This window comes from Dama dama, chromosome 14, assembly GCF_033118175.1.
Source record: "Dama dama isolate Ldn47 chromosome 14, ASM3311817v1, whole genome shotgun sequence".
Taxonomy (NCBI): domain Eukaryota; kingdom Metazoa; phylum Chordata; class Mammalia; order Artiodactyla; family Cervidae; genus Dama; species Dama dama.
In genome coordinates, this window is record NC_083694.1 from 10,225,634 (window position 1) to 10,245,733 (window position 20,100).

Genomic DNA, 20,100 nt, shown 5'->3' on the forward strand with positions numbered 1-20,100 from the left:
AGGCAAATCAAAACCACAATGAGGTACCATTACACACTGGTCAGGATGGCTGCTATCCAAAAGTCTACAAGCAATAAATGCTGGAGAGGGTGTGGAGAAAAGGGAACCCTCTTACACTGTTGGTGGGAATGCAAACTAGTACAGCCACTATGGAGAACAGTGTGGAGATTTCTTAAAAAACTGGAAATAGAACTGCCATATGACCCAGCAATCCCACTTCTGGGCATACACACCGAGGAAACCAAAAGTAAAAGAGACACGTGTACCCCAGTGTTCATCGCAGCACTGTTTATAATAGCCAGGACATGGAAGCAACCTAGATGCCCGTCAGCAGACGAATGGATAAGAAAGCTGTGGTACATATACACAATGGAATATTACTCACCATTAAAAAGAATACATTTGAATCAGTTCTAATGAGGTGGATGAAACTGGAGCCTATTATACAGAGTGAAGTAAGCCAGAAAGAAAAACACCAATACAGTATACTAACGCAAATATATGGAATTTAGAAAGATGGTAACTATAACCTTGTATGCGAGACAGCAAGACAGACACAGATGTATTGAACAGTCTTTTGGACTCTGTGGCAGAGGGTGAGGGTGGCATGATATGGGAGAATGGCATTGAAACACATAAATTAGCATATGTGAAACAAATTGCCAGTCCAGGTTCAATGCATGATACAGGATGCTCAGGGCTGGTGCACTGGGATGACCCAGAGGGACGGGATGGGGAGGGAATTGGGAGCAGGGTTCAGGATGGGGAATACATGTACACCCATGGTGGATTCAAGTCAATGTATGGCAAAACCAATACAATGTTGTAAAGTAAAATAAATAAATAATTTAAATTTAAAAAAAAAAAGAAAGAAACTAAAATGTTAGCTCTCAAAAAATAAATAAATAACCATTACCAGATATAAAAGATACATGTATTTCAGCTGCTGAAATAACCAGTAAAATACAATCTTAAATATAAGAAAGCTTAATAATATATTATGAAGTATAGAAAGCAAAAGTTGACAGAACCACAACAAAAAAAGACACATTATCCTTTATTATGAGAGACAAACATATACTGCTCAGCAATATGAATTAAACGAACCAAACAAGGAAATATATAAAACAAAAGGTCAACTTAACTTATAAGCTTTATGAAATGTACAAGCATATAAATACACAGCTATATATTTATGCATCAATGCAATGCAAAATAAAAAGACTGTTTTCCAATAAAATATTTCAAGTGCATACACATAAAATAGTTCTTCCCTGATGACTCAGCAGTAAAGAATTCACCTGCCAATGAAGGATATGTGGGTTCAATCCCTAGGTTGGAAAGATCCCCTGGAGAAGGAAATGGCAACCCACTCCAGTATTCTTGCCTGGAAAATTCCAGGCACAGAGGAGCCTGGTGAGCTACAGATGATGGGGTCACTAAAGAGTCGGACACAACTGAGTAACTAAGCAACACCACCACATATAAAATACTGCCAAAAACAGTTGAAGTATTCAATTTTTAATTTAATATAATATTTAACTTTTAAAGTAATATCAAGCATTCTCTAACATCAAGGCAATGCTCCTGTAATCTTGCCTGGAGAATTCCCTGGACAGAGGAGCCTGGTGAGCTATAGAGTCCATGGGGTCGTGAAGAGTCAGACATGACTGAGTGACTAACACACACACATACTCCAATAAAAATATTTTTTAAAGGAATGAGATTATAAGAAAGAATGATTAGGAAAAACTTGACAGTTTACCAGCCACCAATACCTTCTGAAGAAAACAGGAAAGGTTGAACTTTGATAGGAAGGAAACTGAACCTGGAAGAAGGAAGTGGGATGCACTAGGAAGTGGTAAGCCTGCTGATACAGGTACCTAACTGTTAACTGTATAAGAAATGAGAAACGATTTCATATTTTAAAATAAGGTAGAATTCAAATACTCAATAAAAATAGCATAGAAGATAGGGAGGAATTTGGAACATAAGTATTCTAAAAGCTCTTGAACTACTGAGATGAGGATGCAGATGGTGATGTATGGTACATTTTGTTAAGTCAAGGATGCAGGCTTAAGTTCTAAGGAGAAACACCAAAATCAATCACTCTCAAACCTCTAGAACAGTACAGTAGGGAAAGGATGTGTCTGCAAAACCTAATTACTCCACTAAAATGCAGGAAAGAATTTTTCTGAAAGAATAAAAAGCACAGCTAAGGAAAAAAAGCATGGTTAAGATTATACAATAAGACCGAGAAATAAATCTGCAAACACACAAATTTAAATACATAAAATTTCCATTGGAATGACACAGATGTTCCAGATACATAATAAGTAATCCATTCACATACTATATACGAAAAAATAAGTCAAAAAATTTGAAAGTGAAGTAATGGAAAAAAAGATACATATATCTGTTATCACATAGTCCCTCTGTGCCTATACATATGGGTGTCTCAAGACATACAAAACATGAATGTATAAAACTAAGAAAATCAGGCAACCTCGGCTTCTTAATGCTAGGTAGGATCCCAAAACTAAGGTCAGGCAATGGCTACAGCAGACAAGATAAGACACAGGGAGCTTCCCTGCTCTAGGGATTGTCAACACAGAGTCACTGTCCAGGACAATCCACTGACCTGCCAGAGACTAGCATGCTGAAGTCATTCAATTAACACTAGTTCTCATTTCCCTTCCCTTTAGGGTAGACAGCACAGTATAGAAGCTAATTTTTCCATACATGGGAACAGCTTGAATATATAATCCTATCATGATTTCAAGACAAGTCTAAACCGAATTCATCTTTTGCCATTAATTCTAGAGGAAAGGAGATAACTGTCCTCTTATTAAGATGAAGCTAAACTCATGACACGTCTGTTTTAACAATCTGCAGACTCCTGACCACCACCCCAGAGATGCTGGTCCAGTCCACTTCAGGGCTGGCCCAGAATAGATGCAATCAACACCCCCAGATGATTCTAACGGGAGTTGTACACTAAGAAACACTAACTCAAAGGATTGACTCTGGAGGCAGACAGGCTTGTGGCCCAGATTTCTGACCTCACATTTCTATATAAAGAGAAGGGCCAATAGCTGCTAGAATAAAGAATGATTGTGGACATCAGATGAGTAAAATTCACCTCCCTGACCTCATATTATTAGGGAATATTAATGAACAAAGTAAAAGAGACAAGGCAGAAACAAGGTCAAAGGAGTTTCTGAAAGACCTGTCTGCCTATCTCTATAGGTTACAGTCAAGAGTGAGAAAAAATAATTTTACTTGACACAATATACAGGCTCAATGTAGTTTTACCCTTTTACATTTTCATAAAACTCTCTCCAGCCAGGAGTAGTTATAAAAAGAATGTCCTGACTCCTTTTCTTTCATCATCTTATCTTAAAAATGCCATATGGCATGCACTAAGATAACATGTAGGAAGTACTTAAAACTTACCTGCCACAGCAAATGTTACCCTTTTCCCCTCAATCTTTACTTCCCTTCAGAGGAAATGAATTCTTTGAAGAGAAGGCTAATTAGAAAATCTAACTTATCAAGCCTTATACTAAAGTCATGCACCCTGAAATTGACAATAACAATGAGGAAAATGATTATTATTAAGGTTGTTTAGTCCCATAGATTTGCTATTTGGAGATATCAGTTTAAATTTTGATCAAACACACATGCCAACACCCAAATCTTAAGAGGAAAGGAGGTTCTAAAACCCACAGAAGGGTTGGAATGGTACCAAAGGGAAAACAGCAGTATTTACACATCAAAGCTTTTGCCCTATCATTTTTTAAATCAGAAAATTGGAATTGAGAACTTTTAAGATGCTGTGAAAATAGTCTTTGGCTGGACCTAAAAAGAAAAATGGGAAGTAATCTGGACATTACAGTAAAGTAAAAAGCGTGCAGAAGTTTCCAAAAAGGAAAAAATTGTGAATAAAGAGTCTTCTCAGAGGCTGTGTGAAGGGAGTATAAGGGAGAAAACGAAATTATTCAGTTGCTGTGGAGGTGACTAACCAGGAGCTACAGGTACGGAAGGAGGCCCCCATGAACAACAGGACATCTTCCTTCATTTGGAGATAACCTTGTGTAGATCTCCACTTCAGGGCCTCCACTTACATCAAATTAGGGAATGATTATTCCCAATGCTGTTACTTGGGCAAATACTTTGACTTTTCACATAAAAGTCAACTTTCAAACTAAATGACTAGACTATTCAATTCTTCCATGCATATAATAAGATCATAAAGGACCCATAAGCTTTACTAGATTGAAATTTACAAGATTTACAAGTTCTGATGTTGCAATGATGCTACTAATTCAAAAGGGGGTGGGGAATGAAACAATAAGAAAGAGATGAATTCCAGAAAACCTACTCTAAGAAGTAGGAAAGTTACCAGACAGGCTAATAAAGTAGAAAGCAGAGATTTCATTTTAACATTTTATTGGAAGCTGACCAAAAAGCAGAAATCATGCCCTTGAGGAGTAAGACTGAGTTCTGTCTTAACTCTCACCTTCCAGGCATCATACAGACACACAGAGGTGCTAAATAACCACTAAAACCACGTGGCAACCACTGATCACATCCGGTCACATCACATCACTTCTCAAGGGTCCCAGTTTCAACTCAACAAGTTCCCTCTTTGTAAAACAGTCCCAGGAGCTAAAGGGAATAAGAGACAGTGAGTGAGAACAGATGGCTGAATGGGATCACACAACACCCAGAAAAGCAAGAACCATTCAAGAACTGAGGAGTGGAAAACACTGAAGGTGAGAACGCTCCTGCCCAACTGAGATGCCGGGACCTTCCCCAGGGAGACGTTCTGTTAGAACTGGCCTCTAAGAGCAGAAAGGCATTTTCACAGCTACGAGCAGAAAAGGAAGAACAGCTCTCCAGAAAGAGGATCGTGAGTGAAGACACAGAGGCAAAAGAACAGGAAGATTTAGAATACAGAAAGTACGACAGATACAGCGGCAGCGTGCAGTGTGAAAAAGGTTGAAACCAAATGGTGGCAGCTTCCTGTGCCAACAGGTGGATACACTGAATAAAAACCGTAAGAAACATTAAGAATATTAAGTCAGCAGCCATGTGTAAGGCAGACTAGACTGGAGAAGGAAACAATGGGAAAATGTCTCTTCCTGTCATGCAGGTATAGGGATGAAGTGAGAAGGGCCAAATCCCAGTTTACAATGAAATTTGGGTAGGAATTATTCAGTAAAATGCCTCTAGAGATTCAGAAAAAGACTTTCTAATGCATTAAATAATTTTTTTAAAAAGACTGCTGCTGGAATCTTCAGTTTATTTACTAATCCTAAGACCTTGGAATGGGCTTCCCTTGCGGCTCAGCTGGTAAAGAATCTGCCTGAAATCAGGGAGACCTGGGCTAAATCCCCAGATTGGAAAGATCCCCTGGAGAAGGGAAAGGCAGGCTACCCACTCCAGTATTCTGGCCTGGAGAATTCCATGGACTGTATAGTCCATGCAGTCATATAGAGTCGGACACAACTGAGCGACTTTCACTTTACTTCAAGACCTTGGAAGCTGTAAGGAGACTCACAGTTAGTAACTGACTCTAATGCATGTTTTGCAGTAAGAGAGATGTTATTCCACACATACACAGACACACACACAATCCAACCTTACACCTGCATTTGGCACTAGCTTTGTGTACCCACATATACTCATGTTTCAGACAACCAGAGAAAGGGGCTGTAAACCTGTACTTTTCAAGTCACTTAAAATTCGTAAGTACACCTTCAAGAAACCAGTTAAGTCAGGAAGTATAAGACACTAATAATGGTCTGAAACATCCTGGGATGAAGTGTTTCTAATGTAGCAAGACTACCAAAGAGGAAGAAGACGGGTCAAAATACACATTATAAACAGTAGCTTAGTGTGTGATGAACTGGTAAATATCAGGAAAAGACACAGTAGAAGCGGGTCTACTGCCCCTGGGGTGGACATAATAATAAAAAAAAAAGGACTTGCATCAACACCTAAATATTGGGTTGTCAAAATCCAGCCTTTTAATTAATGAGCTCATAAATAAGGTTTTTTGCCCAGAACACACTATGGCCTAACTTGGTATGTTCTTATTTATTTGTTAAGTTGTATAATATGCCACTGTGTTGACTTGTGGTCTTACTAACTGGTAACACAGTACAAACCACTTTTAAAAAGACCCAAAAAATGTGCTAGAAATTAGTTTAAGAACAAAGCAGAAAGACAGCTATCACTTTAGAATATACACACACAAGAATTACACTCTCTCTAAGACAAATATGGCGATTGTATAAAACATAAACAATGCCACTCACAAGTAGCAATTTAAGACAAAAATACACTGCAAATGAAAAGTGAGAGGAAAGTAAAAGATACATCAAGTAGCACCATAAAGAGTATGACAATATCTATATCAGAAAAAGTCAGATTCAAGGAAGAGGTATCATATGTCATAAAGAGGATTGTTCTGTATTAATAAAAATGAAATCTATAAAAATGATATGTCCTGAATGGCTATATATCAGATACCATAACATTAAAGTATACAAAGCAAATGCTTTTAAAAAATGTCAAAAGCATACATCCTCCAGCAAAGACCAAGTGGTCAGAAAAAAATCAAGATGTAAAGAATTAGAAAACTACAACTAATAAGAATTTAATAGATACTAACCATTAAGAGGTCTAACTCTGAGCCCTACCAGCACCAACTATACTTCTTTTTAAAAGTCTATAAACATTTTTAAAATAATACATGAGTACAATAAGAAAAGGCTTCCCAGGTGGCTCAGTGGTAAAGAATCCACCTGCCAATGCAGGAGACACAGGAGACGTTGGTTCAATCCCTTGGTAGGGAACTTCCCCTTGAGTAGGAAGTGGCAATTCACTCCAGTATTCTTGGAAAATTCCACGAACAAATGAGCCTGGCAGACTACAGTCCATGGGGTCACAGAGAGTCGGATACAACTTGGCGACTGAACAACAATGAATGAAATCATACTTCTAATCTAAAAAAAAAAAAAAAGTCTTTATTAAACAAAATCTAGTTGAGGCACAAAATAATCTTATTTTACTAGTGTAAGTGTTTTTATCAGTTCTATCTTATAATGTTTATCATAACGACAACGAGAACAATGATATAGTTACTCCTTTGATATATTACTTTCCCACTGTTGCTGTAACAAATTACCACAAACTCAGTGGCCGAAAGCAACACAAGTTCATTATACTACAGTTCTGAAGGTCAGAAGTCCAAAATAGGCCCCACTGGGCTGAAGGCAAGGTGTCAGCAGGGCTGCAATCCTTCTAGAGGCTCCAGGGGAGAATCCATTTTCTTGCCTTTTTCAGCTTCCAAAGACTGCCTGTCTTCACAGGCTTTTCCATCTTACAAATCAACAATAGCTTTATTTCTCACACACATCACTCACTTCTCTTTCACATTTAAGGACACTCTTGATTACACTAGACCCACCTGGATAATCCAGGAGCATCTCCCTATTTTAAGGTCAGTGATTAGTGAGCAACCTTAATTCCATCTGCCACTTTAATCCCCTTGATCATGTAAAGTAACATTCTCAGCTCCAGGATTTAGAAGGTGACATTCTTTGGGGGACTATCCTCTCTACCAAAGATGACTGACTATAAATATTTACAATGAATGGACATTTGTTTCACTAACTCAGCAATATATCTTGAAACCTTGCTAAGGGATGGAAACTATTCTATGTCCTGAGGATAAAAAAGCGAACAAAATAGAAATGTTTCTTAAAAGAGCCATGACAGACTTGTTTCAGTGTTACTATCAGGCTTATTTTTCCATTTATTTCTGTTTTGCTTTGTATGCATGTTACAGAAAAAAAGAATCCTGATTCTTACAGGTGAGTGCTACTAATAACCTCAGAATTTAGTCACTCATTCAAAAAGTATTTATAGACTATCACCCATGGACGGAGACCCATAAAAATGCACTTGGGATTAAAAAAATAAAGCAGAAACAGTCTTTGTTCACATGCAGTGATGTAAAATGTGAAGGTTTATGAATGAGATGACAGATGTTGCAAGTTCTAGGCAGAGAAGTTAATATGCATAAAATATCTATAAAGAAATGTATTATTCTGGAAAGCCTACTTTGTGCCCTTTCGGGCTTCCCTGGTGGCCCAGACAATTTGATCCCTGAGTCAGGAAGATCCCCTGGAGAAGGGAATGGCAACCCACTCTAGTATTCCTGCCTGGAGAATTCCATGGACAGAGGAGCCTGGTGAGCTATATAGTCCATGAGGTGACAAAGTTAGACACAACTGAGCGACTAGCACTTTTCTTTTTCACTTTTTAAGGAATATTTTGAGAATGTGTGCTTATTTTTAATAATGTATTTTATTTACATGTATGTATCTATATATATATAAATATCTATATATGTATATTAAAAATGTATACACATATTGCCTAGTGAAAGCTGAACCAAACCCTTGAGAAAGTGCCACTAAAATTTTTATCATATTAATTTGCTTTGAAAGCCACTACTTCAATTAAATGGGATAGGTTTATTCTAACCTTAAAAGAAGAGTTGTCATATAATGCTGGTAATGGTTTTCATGTTTTTCTCTTTAATTTTTCTAAAAGTGTGATCTTCACTAGAGTTGGCTCCAGATATCCTTCTTCTGGGATGAGGACCGAGAATTCTTCAAGAGTGAGATTCTGTACCAAGCACTGAAACTTTAAAAATAGAATTTTGAACAAAGTCTTGAAAAAAGAATTTGCTATATTCCTTTATCTCCCTCATCAGAGTTTCAATAACAAGGGATAAAGAGTTTGGATTACAGAGTTTTATGTGCAGAGAAAATATCCCTGTTTACTATTAAGAATCACTCAATAGATTGGAGTTGAAAAGAAGGGTGACCATAGGTAAGACCAAAGACATCTCACCCATAGGCTCCAATTCCTCTGCCTCCCAGTTTGCTGGGAACCTTCCAGCTTTGAACCCTAAAAATCCTACATCTAGGGAACCCTCAATCCCAAGCCAACTGGGATGGCTGATCACTCTAATTCTGTTCCTGAACATTATGAGGAAGGAAAGAGAAACAGAAAGGAGAAAAGTAGAGTAGTCAGAGCCCCCAATAAAATAAAGAGGATAACGTGGTGGGCGGAGCTGCCACTTCCTCATCTTGAGCAAGACCCGTGGGAATAATCATGGAGGGGCTCTGTGGTCAGACAGCTTGAAGATCACCTTCTCCAGATGCCTCCTCTCTCTGTACAGGATTCAGAGAAGAAAGAGTAGCGCAGCAAAGGGCGCCTGCAGAGTCTGGAAGGGATAAGAGAAGGGAGGACCAGAGCAGGCTGTAGGACACATCAGATAATCAGACCAACAGCCGGTGGAAGCCAACTTGAAAGAGGCCAAATTAGTGGTTATATCAGCCTCAGATTTTTATCTACAAATGCCTTCAGGGAAAAAAACCCAAGTAAACAGGGATACTGCCCCAGACACCAAAGGAGACCAAAATCTTTCACCCATGGGCTCTAATTCCTCTGCCTGCTCATACTGCATACCCATATCCTTTCCCTCACAGATGCATACTGAAATTCTCCAACAGAATAAACATTCATATCCAAGAAAGACTGCATGCATGCTCAGTCGCTCAGTTGTGTCCAACTCTTTGTGACCCCATGAACTATAGCCTGCCAGGCTCCTCTGTCCCTGGAATTTTCCAGGCGAGAATACTGGGGTGCATTGCCCTTTACTACTCCAAGGAATCTTCCCAATGTGGGGACAGAACCCGTATCTCCTGCATCATAGACAAAACAAAGGACTACACTGTTTCTGCACATCTGACTTCTAGCAGAAGTTTTGCGATGGGTGATCCTGCTAAAGTTACACAGTTACTCAGGGTAACCTGCTGATGCTGCTGAGTCTCTCCCATCAAAACATGCCAGTCTCCCAAAGTGAGTGCCTGTAGTCTGGCTCCAGTTTCCAGTGGTAGCAAAGTTCTCTGCTATTTTTAGTCAATCATCAAACACTGAAGTGCCTTAAGGGTACTTACCTAACACTGCACTTGGTTTTTGCCTTACATGGTAAGGAAACAAGCTAACAGCTCTTGTCCTTAATTAGTTTTCTTTACTAAAATAGGGTTCATCTCCAATTTCTGACTCCCTTTGGATTCATGTAAACAAAGCTTTTACCACCGCACTGAAACTAAAAGGAAAAAATAACATCGTTCTGATTCACATACCCACTCAGAGCCTTCAGCATTCTAGCTGCCCAAGAGACCTTTAAGAGCTCAGACCCTCTTTGAAACAGCAGTGAATCCTTTAAATCTAGAAGATTATGTTTCTGCAAGATTGGAAAGGGAAAAATCCTCTTTTATAAGAAATCCTCCTAAGATATCATAAATCCAATAGTAATTTTTCTAGATATACTAGAGTCAAGCTGATTTATGTTACTTAGGATATATGTTTGCTCATGTTTATAAAACATGTTCTCTTAGAGACCAAGGTGTCAAGTACATTTTCTTCTGATCAAAATTGTAAATTAATTTTTAAAGACCATTTGAAAGGACACTGACGGCAGAATCTGAGCATTCCCCTAACACAGCTATTCTTCTGCATCCTTTCAGCCATCTGCACAGTTTGAGTGAACTGACAATTGCAGGCAGCCAGATCACTTTTGTCACAAGGAGGAATGTTACTTTTATAAGAGAAAGGAAAAAATAAAAAGAAATCAGCATCCAGCTACCCCATCCAGAGAAATCAAGCTCTCCCTTGCACTCACCATAAAAGTCAGTAATTGCTGACACAATCAGAAGGCCGGGAAAAATCAAGCAGTTAATGAAGGAGAGATTTCTGCAGAGCAGACTCACAAAAAGCAAGGAACTCAAAGCTTTGACTGTGATCATGAACTGACATTAAGAGAGGAGACGTCTGCTGATCATAGTGCCAAGGTCAGGATAAGACTGCTAAACAAAGATTGCGTGATGGAGACAAGTATATGCAAATTTCGGCTATGCCATCCGACCACCAGCTGGTCCAGGCACCCCGTGATACTCACTGACAGACATCAGGGCAGGAGGAGATTTAAGGCTGGGATCTGGGAGAACTAAAATATAGTGACTGGCTCTAGTGGTTGAAAAAGATTAGACAGACTGCAACTAAACAATTTCTGTAAGATCATGAAAAAGTCACATCCTTATGCTCTTTGCTCTCTTGGACTGTTTTATGGCAACCAACAGGAAATATGAACATAAGCTGAGGTTACTCAGTTGTTCACTCCAAAGTGGGCAATCTCAAGAACAAATATTCCTTAAGACGAAGAAGTATTTGTGCTTGCCTACAAAGTGTACCTTATTTAAGAAGCATTTGAGAAAAATCGCTAATTTTTAATATATATGTATGTGTATACACAGGAAATTCAATGTAATTTAACAAAATCAGATTCTTGTGGGAATGGATTCTTGTGTTTTTTGAAATATTATGCTAAGCTCTTTTATGAAAATTAAGATCCTACATTAAAGAAAGCAGCATTCATCTTCTGTATTTATCAATCTGTACTGTCAAATATTAGGCTATACTGCATCAGGATACACAATGATCAAGCAGGTAGAAGAAAGTAACCAAAAAGTGTCTGCTTTCAAAGAGGGTAATACTTAAAACACTTCAGAAATCCAATTTTTCTTTTGTATTCTTAATGGCTTTCAAAAAGATTAGGAAGCACTTTGCCTAATTATTTAGACACACAAATTTAAATATATATGTGTACATGGGCTTCCCTGGTAGCTCAGCTGGTAAAGAATCTGCCTGAAATGCAGGAGACTCTGGTTTGATTCCTGGGTCAGGAGGATTCCCTGGAGACTGGATAGGTACCTACTCCACTATTCTTGGGCTTCCCTGGTGGCTCAGATGGTAAAGAATCTGCCTGCAATGCAGGAGACCTGGGTTCAATGACTGGGTTGGGAATATCCCCTGGAGGAGGGCACGGTAACCCACTCCAGTATTCTTTCCTGGAGAAAACCCAAGGACAGAGGAGCCTGGAGGACAGTCCATGGAGTCACAAAGAGTCAGACATGACTGAGTGACTAAGCACAGCACAGCACACATGTGTGTACACATCTCTATAGGGCTTCCCAGGTGGGGACAATGGGAAAGAATCCACCTGCCAGAGCAAGAGGTGGGAGAGACAAGGGCTCAATCCCAGGATCAGGACGATCCCCTGGAGTGGGAGATGGCAACCACTCCAGTATTTGTGCCTGGGAAATTCCGTGGATAGAGGAGCCTGGCAGGGTTGGGCTACAGTCCATGGGGTCACCAAGACTCAGACTGGCTGAGCAACTTAGAGCACGCATGCACATATAGGAGTGCGCGTGCGCGCACACACACACACACATACACACACATACTGAAACACCAGATAGAAAGTATGTGTACACACACACACACACACACACACACACACACACACACACACACACTGAAACACCAGATAGAAAGTATGTGGACTGACAAGGATGAGACTATTTTTACTTCAAACAACACTGAATTTTTACATACACACAAATTTAAACTTTTTACTTAGAAAAGTTTGCATATTGTAAGGATTTAAATTTTAAAGTAAACTTCCTAAGTATCTTAGATCTTGTATCCTTTATTCATTCATGTGCCTTATATAAAACATGAATACATGGCCATGGACTGACATGGCAGGGGGGAAACTGGGGACATCTCTTTGTAGCTTGCATTATTAAAAACAAAAATTTTATCTTTGTTTATAAAGCCCTAAATCAACCCTCTCGTGAGTCTAGTCTGAAACTGACTACTGGAGTGGGACTGACTGAGGCCGATCTGCAGCTGTGGAATCGAGTGAGCAGGAACTAAACACGGTATTCCGGGTAAAGGCAAATGTCACGTGCAAAGGTGACACAGGTAAAGTGCCAAAACCAGGTCCTCAAACGAAGGCCCTTGAACTTGGATTAGCAAAAAGGAGCCAGTTGTCTAAGAGCGGGGTTTGCACCCCGGAACCAGAAACTGAGCCAGGAGAGGTTTCCAAAGGCATCAGTTCACACAGGGAAGATCCTGGAAAAGAAATGGCTCCTCTTCCACATTTCACATCCTTTTTCTCTCCATTACAGAGTTTAATATTCTCCAGAGTTCATGGTACCCTGTCAGCGTGGGTCTGAAACCAGACATCTCTCATATGTTCTGTTTCCTTTGATCCTTATTCCCACTTTCCTTTTCCATAGGAAACATTCTGATGTGTTTAAACACACACTTTTGTTTGTACATGCTCTGAAATTCTCTATTGTGTTTTTGTGCCGTGTACACCATTTTCATTTACATAAATGGAGCTTCGCTTTGTATTTCCTTCCATTTTTACCTTTTCAACTCAGAACTGTATTTAAGCTCTGTAACTGTCTGCTCATCCAGCCCATGGTACAGACCTTCTGCTTGGCTCCCCACGTAGTACATGCATCACATAGCCGCCCACTGAGCCTGTAATTGACAGCCTCCCATTCTCACCACCACAAACAGCGCTGCAATAAACAGGCTCAGCTATGTCTCCTGTGAATCTGTGAAACAATGTGAAATATTTGTCCAGAAGACTGGACTGTAGACTACTTGATGAAACATAGCACTTAATATATCAAGGTAACACCTGGTTGCCATATTAATATATCCTCCTACCTGTACCATAGAAAGGTTTCAATAATTCTCCACCCATGAAAAACCTTGAATTGTCTCCATCCATGAAAAAACTTGGAAAAACTTGGAATTGCTGGCAGTGAAACAGTTGGCAAACTATGACCTGTGGACTAGCTGCCTGTTTTTATAAATAAAGTTTTACTGGAATATAGCCATGCCCATTCATTTATGTATTGTCAGTGGTTGCTTTCATGCTATAATGACAGAGCTGAGTAATTGTCACAGAGGTGATGGCACGGCCTGCCAAGCCTAAAACGTTTACTATACAACCCTTTAAGAAAAAGTCTGATGATACCTAAGAAGTAACATTTCACTACTGTTTTAATATTCATTTCTCTGATTACTTGAATTTGAGCATCCCTACATACCTCAGGCCCTTCCGTTTTCCTCTTTGGGGAATTGCATATTTGTACACTTTGGAATTTCTTTTTCTTTTTATATGCAAGAGTTCATTACAGTCTAGATAGTAACTGCTTGTTAGTATTAGGCATTACAAAAGTCTTCTGGCAGCTTCCTAGTAATTCTGTATATGGTAAACTTTGGAGAAAACTTTAATTTAGGTATCAAATTAATCACAGTGTGACTGAGACTTTGAGGTTTAAGAAGTCTTTCAACCACACTGTATTGGGCTTTATCAAATGTCTTCTTTTTATTTTTTATTTTGCATTTATCAAAATAATCACATTTCTCTTTCAGCCAGTCTATCAATGCAGTGAATCACATAAATTTCTTGAGCTTCTGAATTCCTATAGTTCTTTATTATCTGCATTTATAATTTGTATATGCCTTCTATTATACACACACACACATACACACATGTGTTCTCACTCCTGATTGTAAACTTCTGATAAAAAAAAAAGCCATCCTCTTCATCCTGCAAGGGCCCAATGATATTTGTTAAAATTATAAAATTAGATGAAAGACTGTCATGGCCAGTGTGAAGTGGAACACAATGTATTCTGTTAGATTAACTCTGTAATCATTAGTATTCTAAGGACCAACTTTATACCAAATTTAGATTTATATGGAAAAGGATATGTAAACATGGCTTAACAGTATTAGCTCTCTAATACTAATATAGTACTGAGTTCTGCTAGTCATCCAAAATTTCAAATGATCAGAAATCAAATTTTCTTTTTGATGCCTACTCAGGATTTCAAAATTCAAGCATACTTTAATTATGTTTTCCTTACTAGTTTTACCATTTCTATTCAAACAATATGAAAAGTAATAATAAATGTTTTTGTCCAAAGTAACTCTTGGCTGGTCATAACACTTAAGCACAGATTACCAAATAGTTCTATCTTAATTTTAGGTTATTCAGAGTTGTTTTCTTCCTTTTACAAAAATAGAGAATGTAGAAAGAAGTTTTCATTGTCCTTTTTCATATGTTTTTATACTTATAATGTCTGGAAAGAACCAAAAGCACAAGAAGCGTGCCCACTTTTTTCAACTAGTAAACCAAGCTGAGTTTCACATGAAGCAATGGCAATGGATATATGATAGGATTAGTGAGACTAGAAAATCCAGTTTACTAGCTCCATATCAATTTCCACACACCTTAGGTTTAAAAACTCTATAATAACTACCAGTGTTATAGGCTCCTCCTTTTACTTTTATGAGAAAGTCTAATGGGAGATTCATATGGACGACATTTCAACAAAATGAAAGAAGTCGGGTTTTTTTTTTATTTTTTTTAGTAAGCAAGATTTGGAATTCAGAGATTAAAGAGCTGTGAAAATAAGAAGGATAGAGAACTTAACTACGAAAGTTCAAGTGTTCACTTGCTAGATAACTTTATTTAATCAGAAACCATCTCTTTAATTAGGTAGGAGTGGTTTAAACTGGTGTCAATAGAAGAAACAGGCCAATATTCATCCCCTGAGGGGGATCGTCTCCAGGAAATAAGCATTTAGACTGCAGTGAGCCCCTAAGATTTTGCACAGCTTAACAGACCTGCGTCTCTTCATCTTCACTCCTACTCTAGGAACTAACCAGAGTCAGTCTATGCTGATCCCCATCGGTCTCGTGTAATTTCTTGCTTCCAATGATTCTCTGTATTGCTGTTCTCCTAAATGTCATGCTGGTTTAGCAGAATGAAGGTCCTGATGATTCTTTGCCCAGTTCACTTCTCAGGGTTGTGTCTGCGATGAGCAACCTTGACAAATGAGGCAACCTCCACCCCTGGACAAAGGGCAGCTGCAGTTACTGCTTGCTATAAAAGCTGTGGGTGTGCCAAACTTAGTGTTCCTCAGCCATGATGCAAACCCACAGTGTGCTTAGCCGTATCAGCTGTATCGTGTCACTTCCATAAGACTGGGGGTCAAGGTCCATACTATTAGGTTGCTTCAGTCATGTCCAACTCTTTGTGACCCCATGGACTGTAGCCCTCCAGGCTCTTCTGTTCATGGGATTCTCCAGACAGGAATACTGGATTGGGTTGCCATGCCCTTCTCCAGGGGATCCTCCCAACCCAGGGATGGAACCCAAGTCTCATGTCTCCTGCATTTGGCAGGAATGTTCTTTACCACTAGCGCCACCTGGGAAAGTAACCCAACACAAACACGTTGAAGCTCCTACGGCTTGCTGCACCAGGACCAAAAGCAATGAAGTCCTGGCTCTGACCTGGTAGTACTCTGTTTTCTGCCAGCATCCATGAAACAGTAACAGACTAACTTATTAATTTGTAAGTAGGGGAATATCAAATCACAGACTCAATATCGATGACAATTTTTAAGTTTCTGACCAAGTAAAATCTATTTTAAAACTTGAAAAACTGGAATGAAAAGCAATATGGAAAATCCTTAGATTTCATTTTCCACTCAGTTTTTTTAGTTAAAAAATGTTTAAAGATCCTAAAGGACTTCCATCAAATTTTAAACCACACCCTTTCTCTATTTCCTCAACAGAAAAGCAAAACTTTAACAAGCCTTTTAAAAGCAAAATAAAGCCTAAATCATAACCCTGAAGAACTTCTCTCAATTATTTGAATCACAGGAGTATATACAATAGCTCCAAGGTTCAAGATTCTATGCTCAAGAAATCATTTAAGCTAGGAACATGATTCTTGGGGCAACAGTACAGGCTTAGAAGGTGGAAATGTCAGAGAAAAAAAAAATCAATAAAAGAGTGTTCATAAAAAGACAGGCTTTAAGATAGGACATGAAAACAAGAGAAAGGACACTTAGTGAAGGCAAATAGGAAGCTGATCTGACCTTACCAGGTGTCTACAAGGCCAAACACTACATAAATAAAGCTTTGCAGAAAAGAATATTTTGAAGAAAAATGTCTTCCAAGGTGGGAGCTTTAGCCCAGAGGGTGATAAAGATACATGAAGAAGCATTAGAACTCTTAACATTTTTTTAAATTTTAATAATAATTTTTACTCTTTTAGCTCAATGATTTCATGAATAAATTGCTATTCTGCTTCAACAAGGGCTTCTCTGGTGATTCAGAGGTTAAGAATCAGCCTACAAGGCAGAAGTTGCAGGTGACACAGGTTCAGTCCCTGGGTCGGGAAGATACCCTGGAGAAGGAAATGGCAACCCACTCCAGTATTCTTGCCTGGAGAATCCCGTCAACAGAGGAGCCTCGCAGGCTACAGTCCATAGGGTCACAAAGAGTCAGACGTGACTGAAGCGACTTAGCATGCCCGCACGAGCTTCAGCTACAGGGCAAGAGCTGCTTTAGGTCAGAGGCTAGTCAGCTATGACCTACTGGTCACCATCTATGTTTGTAAATAAAGTCTTATCAAAGCACAGCCACACCTAAGTCCTTAGGTATTTTCTGTGTCTGTTTTCCTACTGCCAAATCAGAGCTGAGTAGTGGCAGCAAAGGCTATGGTTATTTATTATCTGACCCTTTACAGAAAAAAAGTTTGCTGATCTGTGTTCCTGATGACAGCTAGTCCATATGTGCAAAACAAGTCACCACCCTCGTGGAACTCATTCCAGTGGGGAGCAATGAACAAGTATACATCAATATACATAACACATTTTTAGGTACTGGAAGATGCTATAAAGAAAGAACAAAAACAGGATAAGGGGAAAGAAATTTTTTACATTAATGTATAGGTGCTTGCTATATTGAACAAATGCTTTAGGCTAATTTATGTTAAAATCTCACTTTCAAAAGAATAAGTTTCAAAAATAATGATATTTTTTTTCTCTATTTAGGATTTCTAGTGTGCCTTTGCTAAACCCAACTTTGGTGCTGTGCGTTTAACTGAGGAAAAATCTTTACCCAGCATTGAATGACGATGTCTCAGATAAAATTACTCACCAGTAGAAAACTTTAAGATCCTCTTTTATATAAATGGCCACCTCATGACAGGTGAGAACTTAAGGGAGGGGATACTATTATAAAGAGAAGAAAAACTAAATTTGTGTCACAGAACTTGAAAAGTGAAAAATCTGAGAGGCTAGTGTAGGGCCAGAGGGTGTATGGGAAATTTTCTGCACCATTCCCACAGTTCTGTTGTGATCGTAAAGCTGCTCTAAAATATTATTAAGTCTTTTTTAATAAATGTATTTATTTTTAATTGGAGGATAACTGCTTTACAATATTGTATTGGTTTCTGCCGTCCATCAACACCAATCAGCCACAGGCGCACATATGCCGCCTCGCTCCTGAACCCCCCCACCTCCCAGCCCCTCCCATCCCTCCAGGCCGTCAGAGAGCACCAGCCCCCTGAGCCACACAGCAACTTCACACTGGCTGTCTGTCTCACATGTGCTAAGGCGCTTCAGTCGTTCCGATTCTTTGTGACCCCGTGGATGCACCCCGCCAGCCTCCTCTGTCCATGGAATTCTCCAGGCAAGAATGCTGGAGTGGGTTACCATGCCCTCCTCCAGGGGATCTTCCGGACCCAGGGACTGAACCCACGTCTCTTATGTCTCCTGCACTGGCAGGTGGGTTCTGTGCCAACAGTGCCACCTGGGAAGCCCTTCTATTTCGCATACAATGTGTACATCCCAACGCTACTCTCTCCATTTGTCCTACGCTCTCCTGCCTTCATGTCCATGAGTCTGTGCTCTATGTCTGAGTCTCTATTCCTGCCCTGCAAATAGGTTCCTCAGCACCACTTTTCTATGTTATCATGTCTTTTTTAAAGGAGAACATAAGAGATTATCTTGACTCGTTTTGTGTCTGAGTCTCAGGGAGACTAAGCGCACCCAGCTTGCCAAGCCAGACAATGGCAGAGGCAGACGCTGCACCGAGTCTCTCACCCCCGACAGGCATCACGTCAATGCAGCCCACAGGAGGGCCGTGCTCCCAGCTCCGCCCTCACCCACGCACGGCCTGAAGCGTCTGAAGATCTGCATTCTGGTCTCGGTCTTGCCACAAACTAGCTAGTCACATAATTCTGTTACACTCCAAGCTCACGCACCAGTTTCTGTATTTGTGCAGTAGTGCCCCCTTATCCTAGGGGGATTTGTTTCAAGACCCCTGGTGGACACCTGAAGCCATGGAGAGACCAACCCCATCTATGATTTTTCTTATATGTGAGATAAAGTTTAATGTATAGATTAGATACTGTAAGAGATCAACACCAAATACAATAGAACAATTATAACAATATACTGTAAGTTATACTATAAGGGAATGTAGCCTCTCTAAATAGCTTACCTTTCTTCCTGTGATGACGTGAGATGATAAAATGCCTAGGCGATGAAGTGAGGTGAACGGCATAGGCTTTGTGACATGGTGTTAGACTGCTGACCTTCTAATGATAAGTCAGAAGGAGGATTATCTGCCTCATGTGATCCTGATGCTGTGATGTCAGGAAGTGCACATTTATAAAACTCATTCACAAACAAAGGGACCCACCCAGTTCAAACCCATATTGCTCCAAGGTCCACAGCGGAACTGAAATCTAACCGTGGACATGATTAAAATCCTTCCCCTTGGTGCCCCACTTCCTTCTTCACGTAAAGCAGTGTGTCTAAAAACAAAATACAACAACCCGCTTCCTTGAAAGAGGGCAATCAGAGTACCTACCCTCACAGAGCTGTTGTAAGAATTAGTTAATAAAGTGCTTGACAGAGCCTGACCTATGTACTAAAAATAGTCAGTCACTTAACATTTTACTTTTAAAATAGTGTGAGAAACAAAACATTTAAGACTCTGAGTCATGGAAAAGCTTGAGTATTCTACAAATGGCTACTACGCCACCAGCTTCTTATTTCTCCATGCTTCTGGCTTCTGAATTGCAGCTCCTGACATGACGTAGAAACTCAATACATCTTTCCATGAGATTCCTGCAAGCAAACATTCCATTTGCTACAACCCCTGCTAATTATAAGTGACATCCAAAATGACTCAGAGGGAACTGAGTAATTAATAAACAAAGGTTTTGAGTATCTGCTTTGTGGGCACATCTCCTAGGTCAACTAATTGGTAATC

At 39.5% G+C, this 20,100-nt stretch overlaps 1 long non-coding RNA gene across 2 annotated transcripts in view; it reads right to left on the minus strand.

The window, feature by feature from the left end:
* Positions 1-19,452, minus strand: part of LOC133069568 (uncharacterized) — a 110,634-nt gene extending 91,182 nt beyond the window's left edge. Inside the window, exons 1-3 of one of the 2 annotated variants that reach the window (XR_009695898.1) lie at positions 19,324-19,415; positions 8,563-8,724; positions 1,233-7,016 (exon numbers count right to left, since the gene is read on the minus strand). This is a non-coding gene — a long non-coding RNA (uncharacterized LOC133069568). Of the gene's footprint in view, positions 1-1,232; positions 7,017-8,562; positions 8,725-19,323 lie in introns of those variants that run through there. The other variant, XR_009695899.1, reaches the window with a different exon arrangement.
* Between the last annotated feature and the right edge of the window lie 648 nt (positions 19,453-20,100).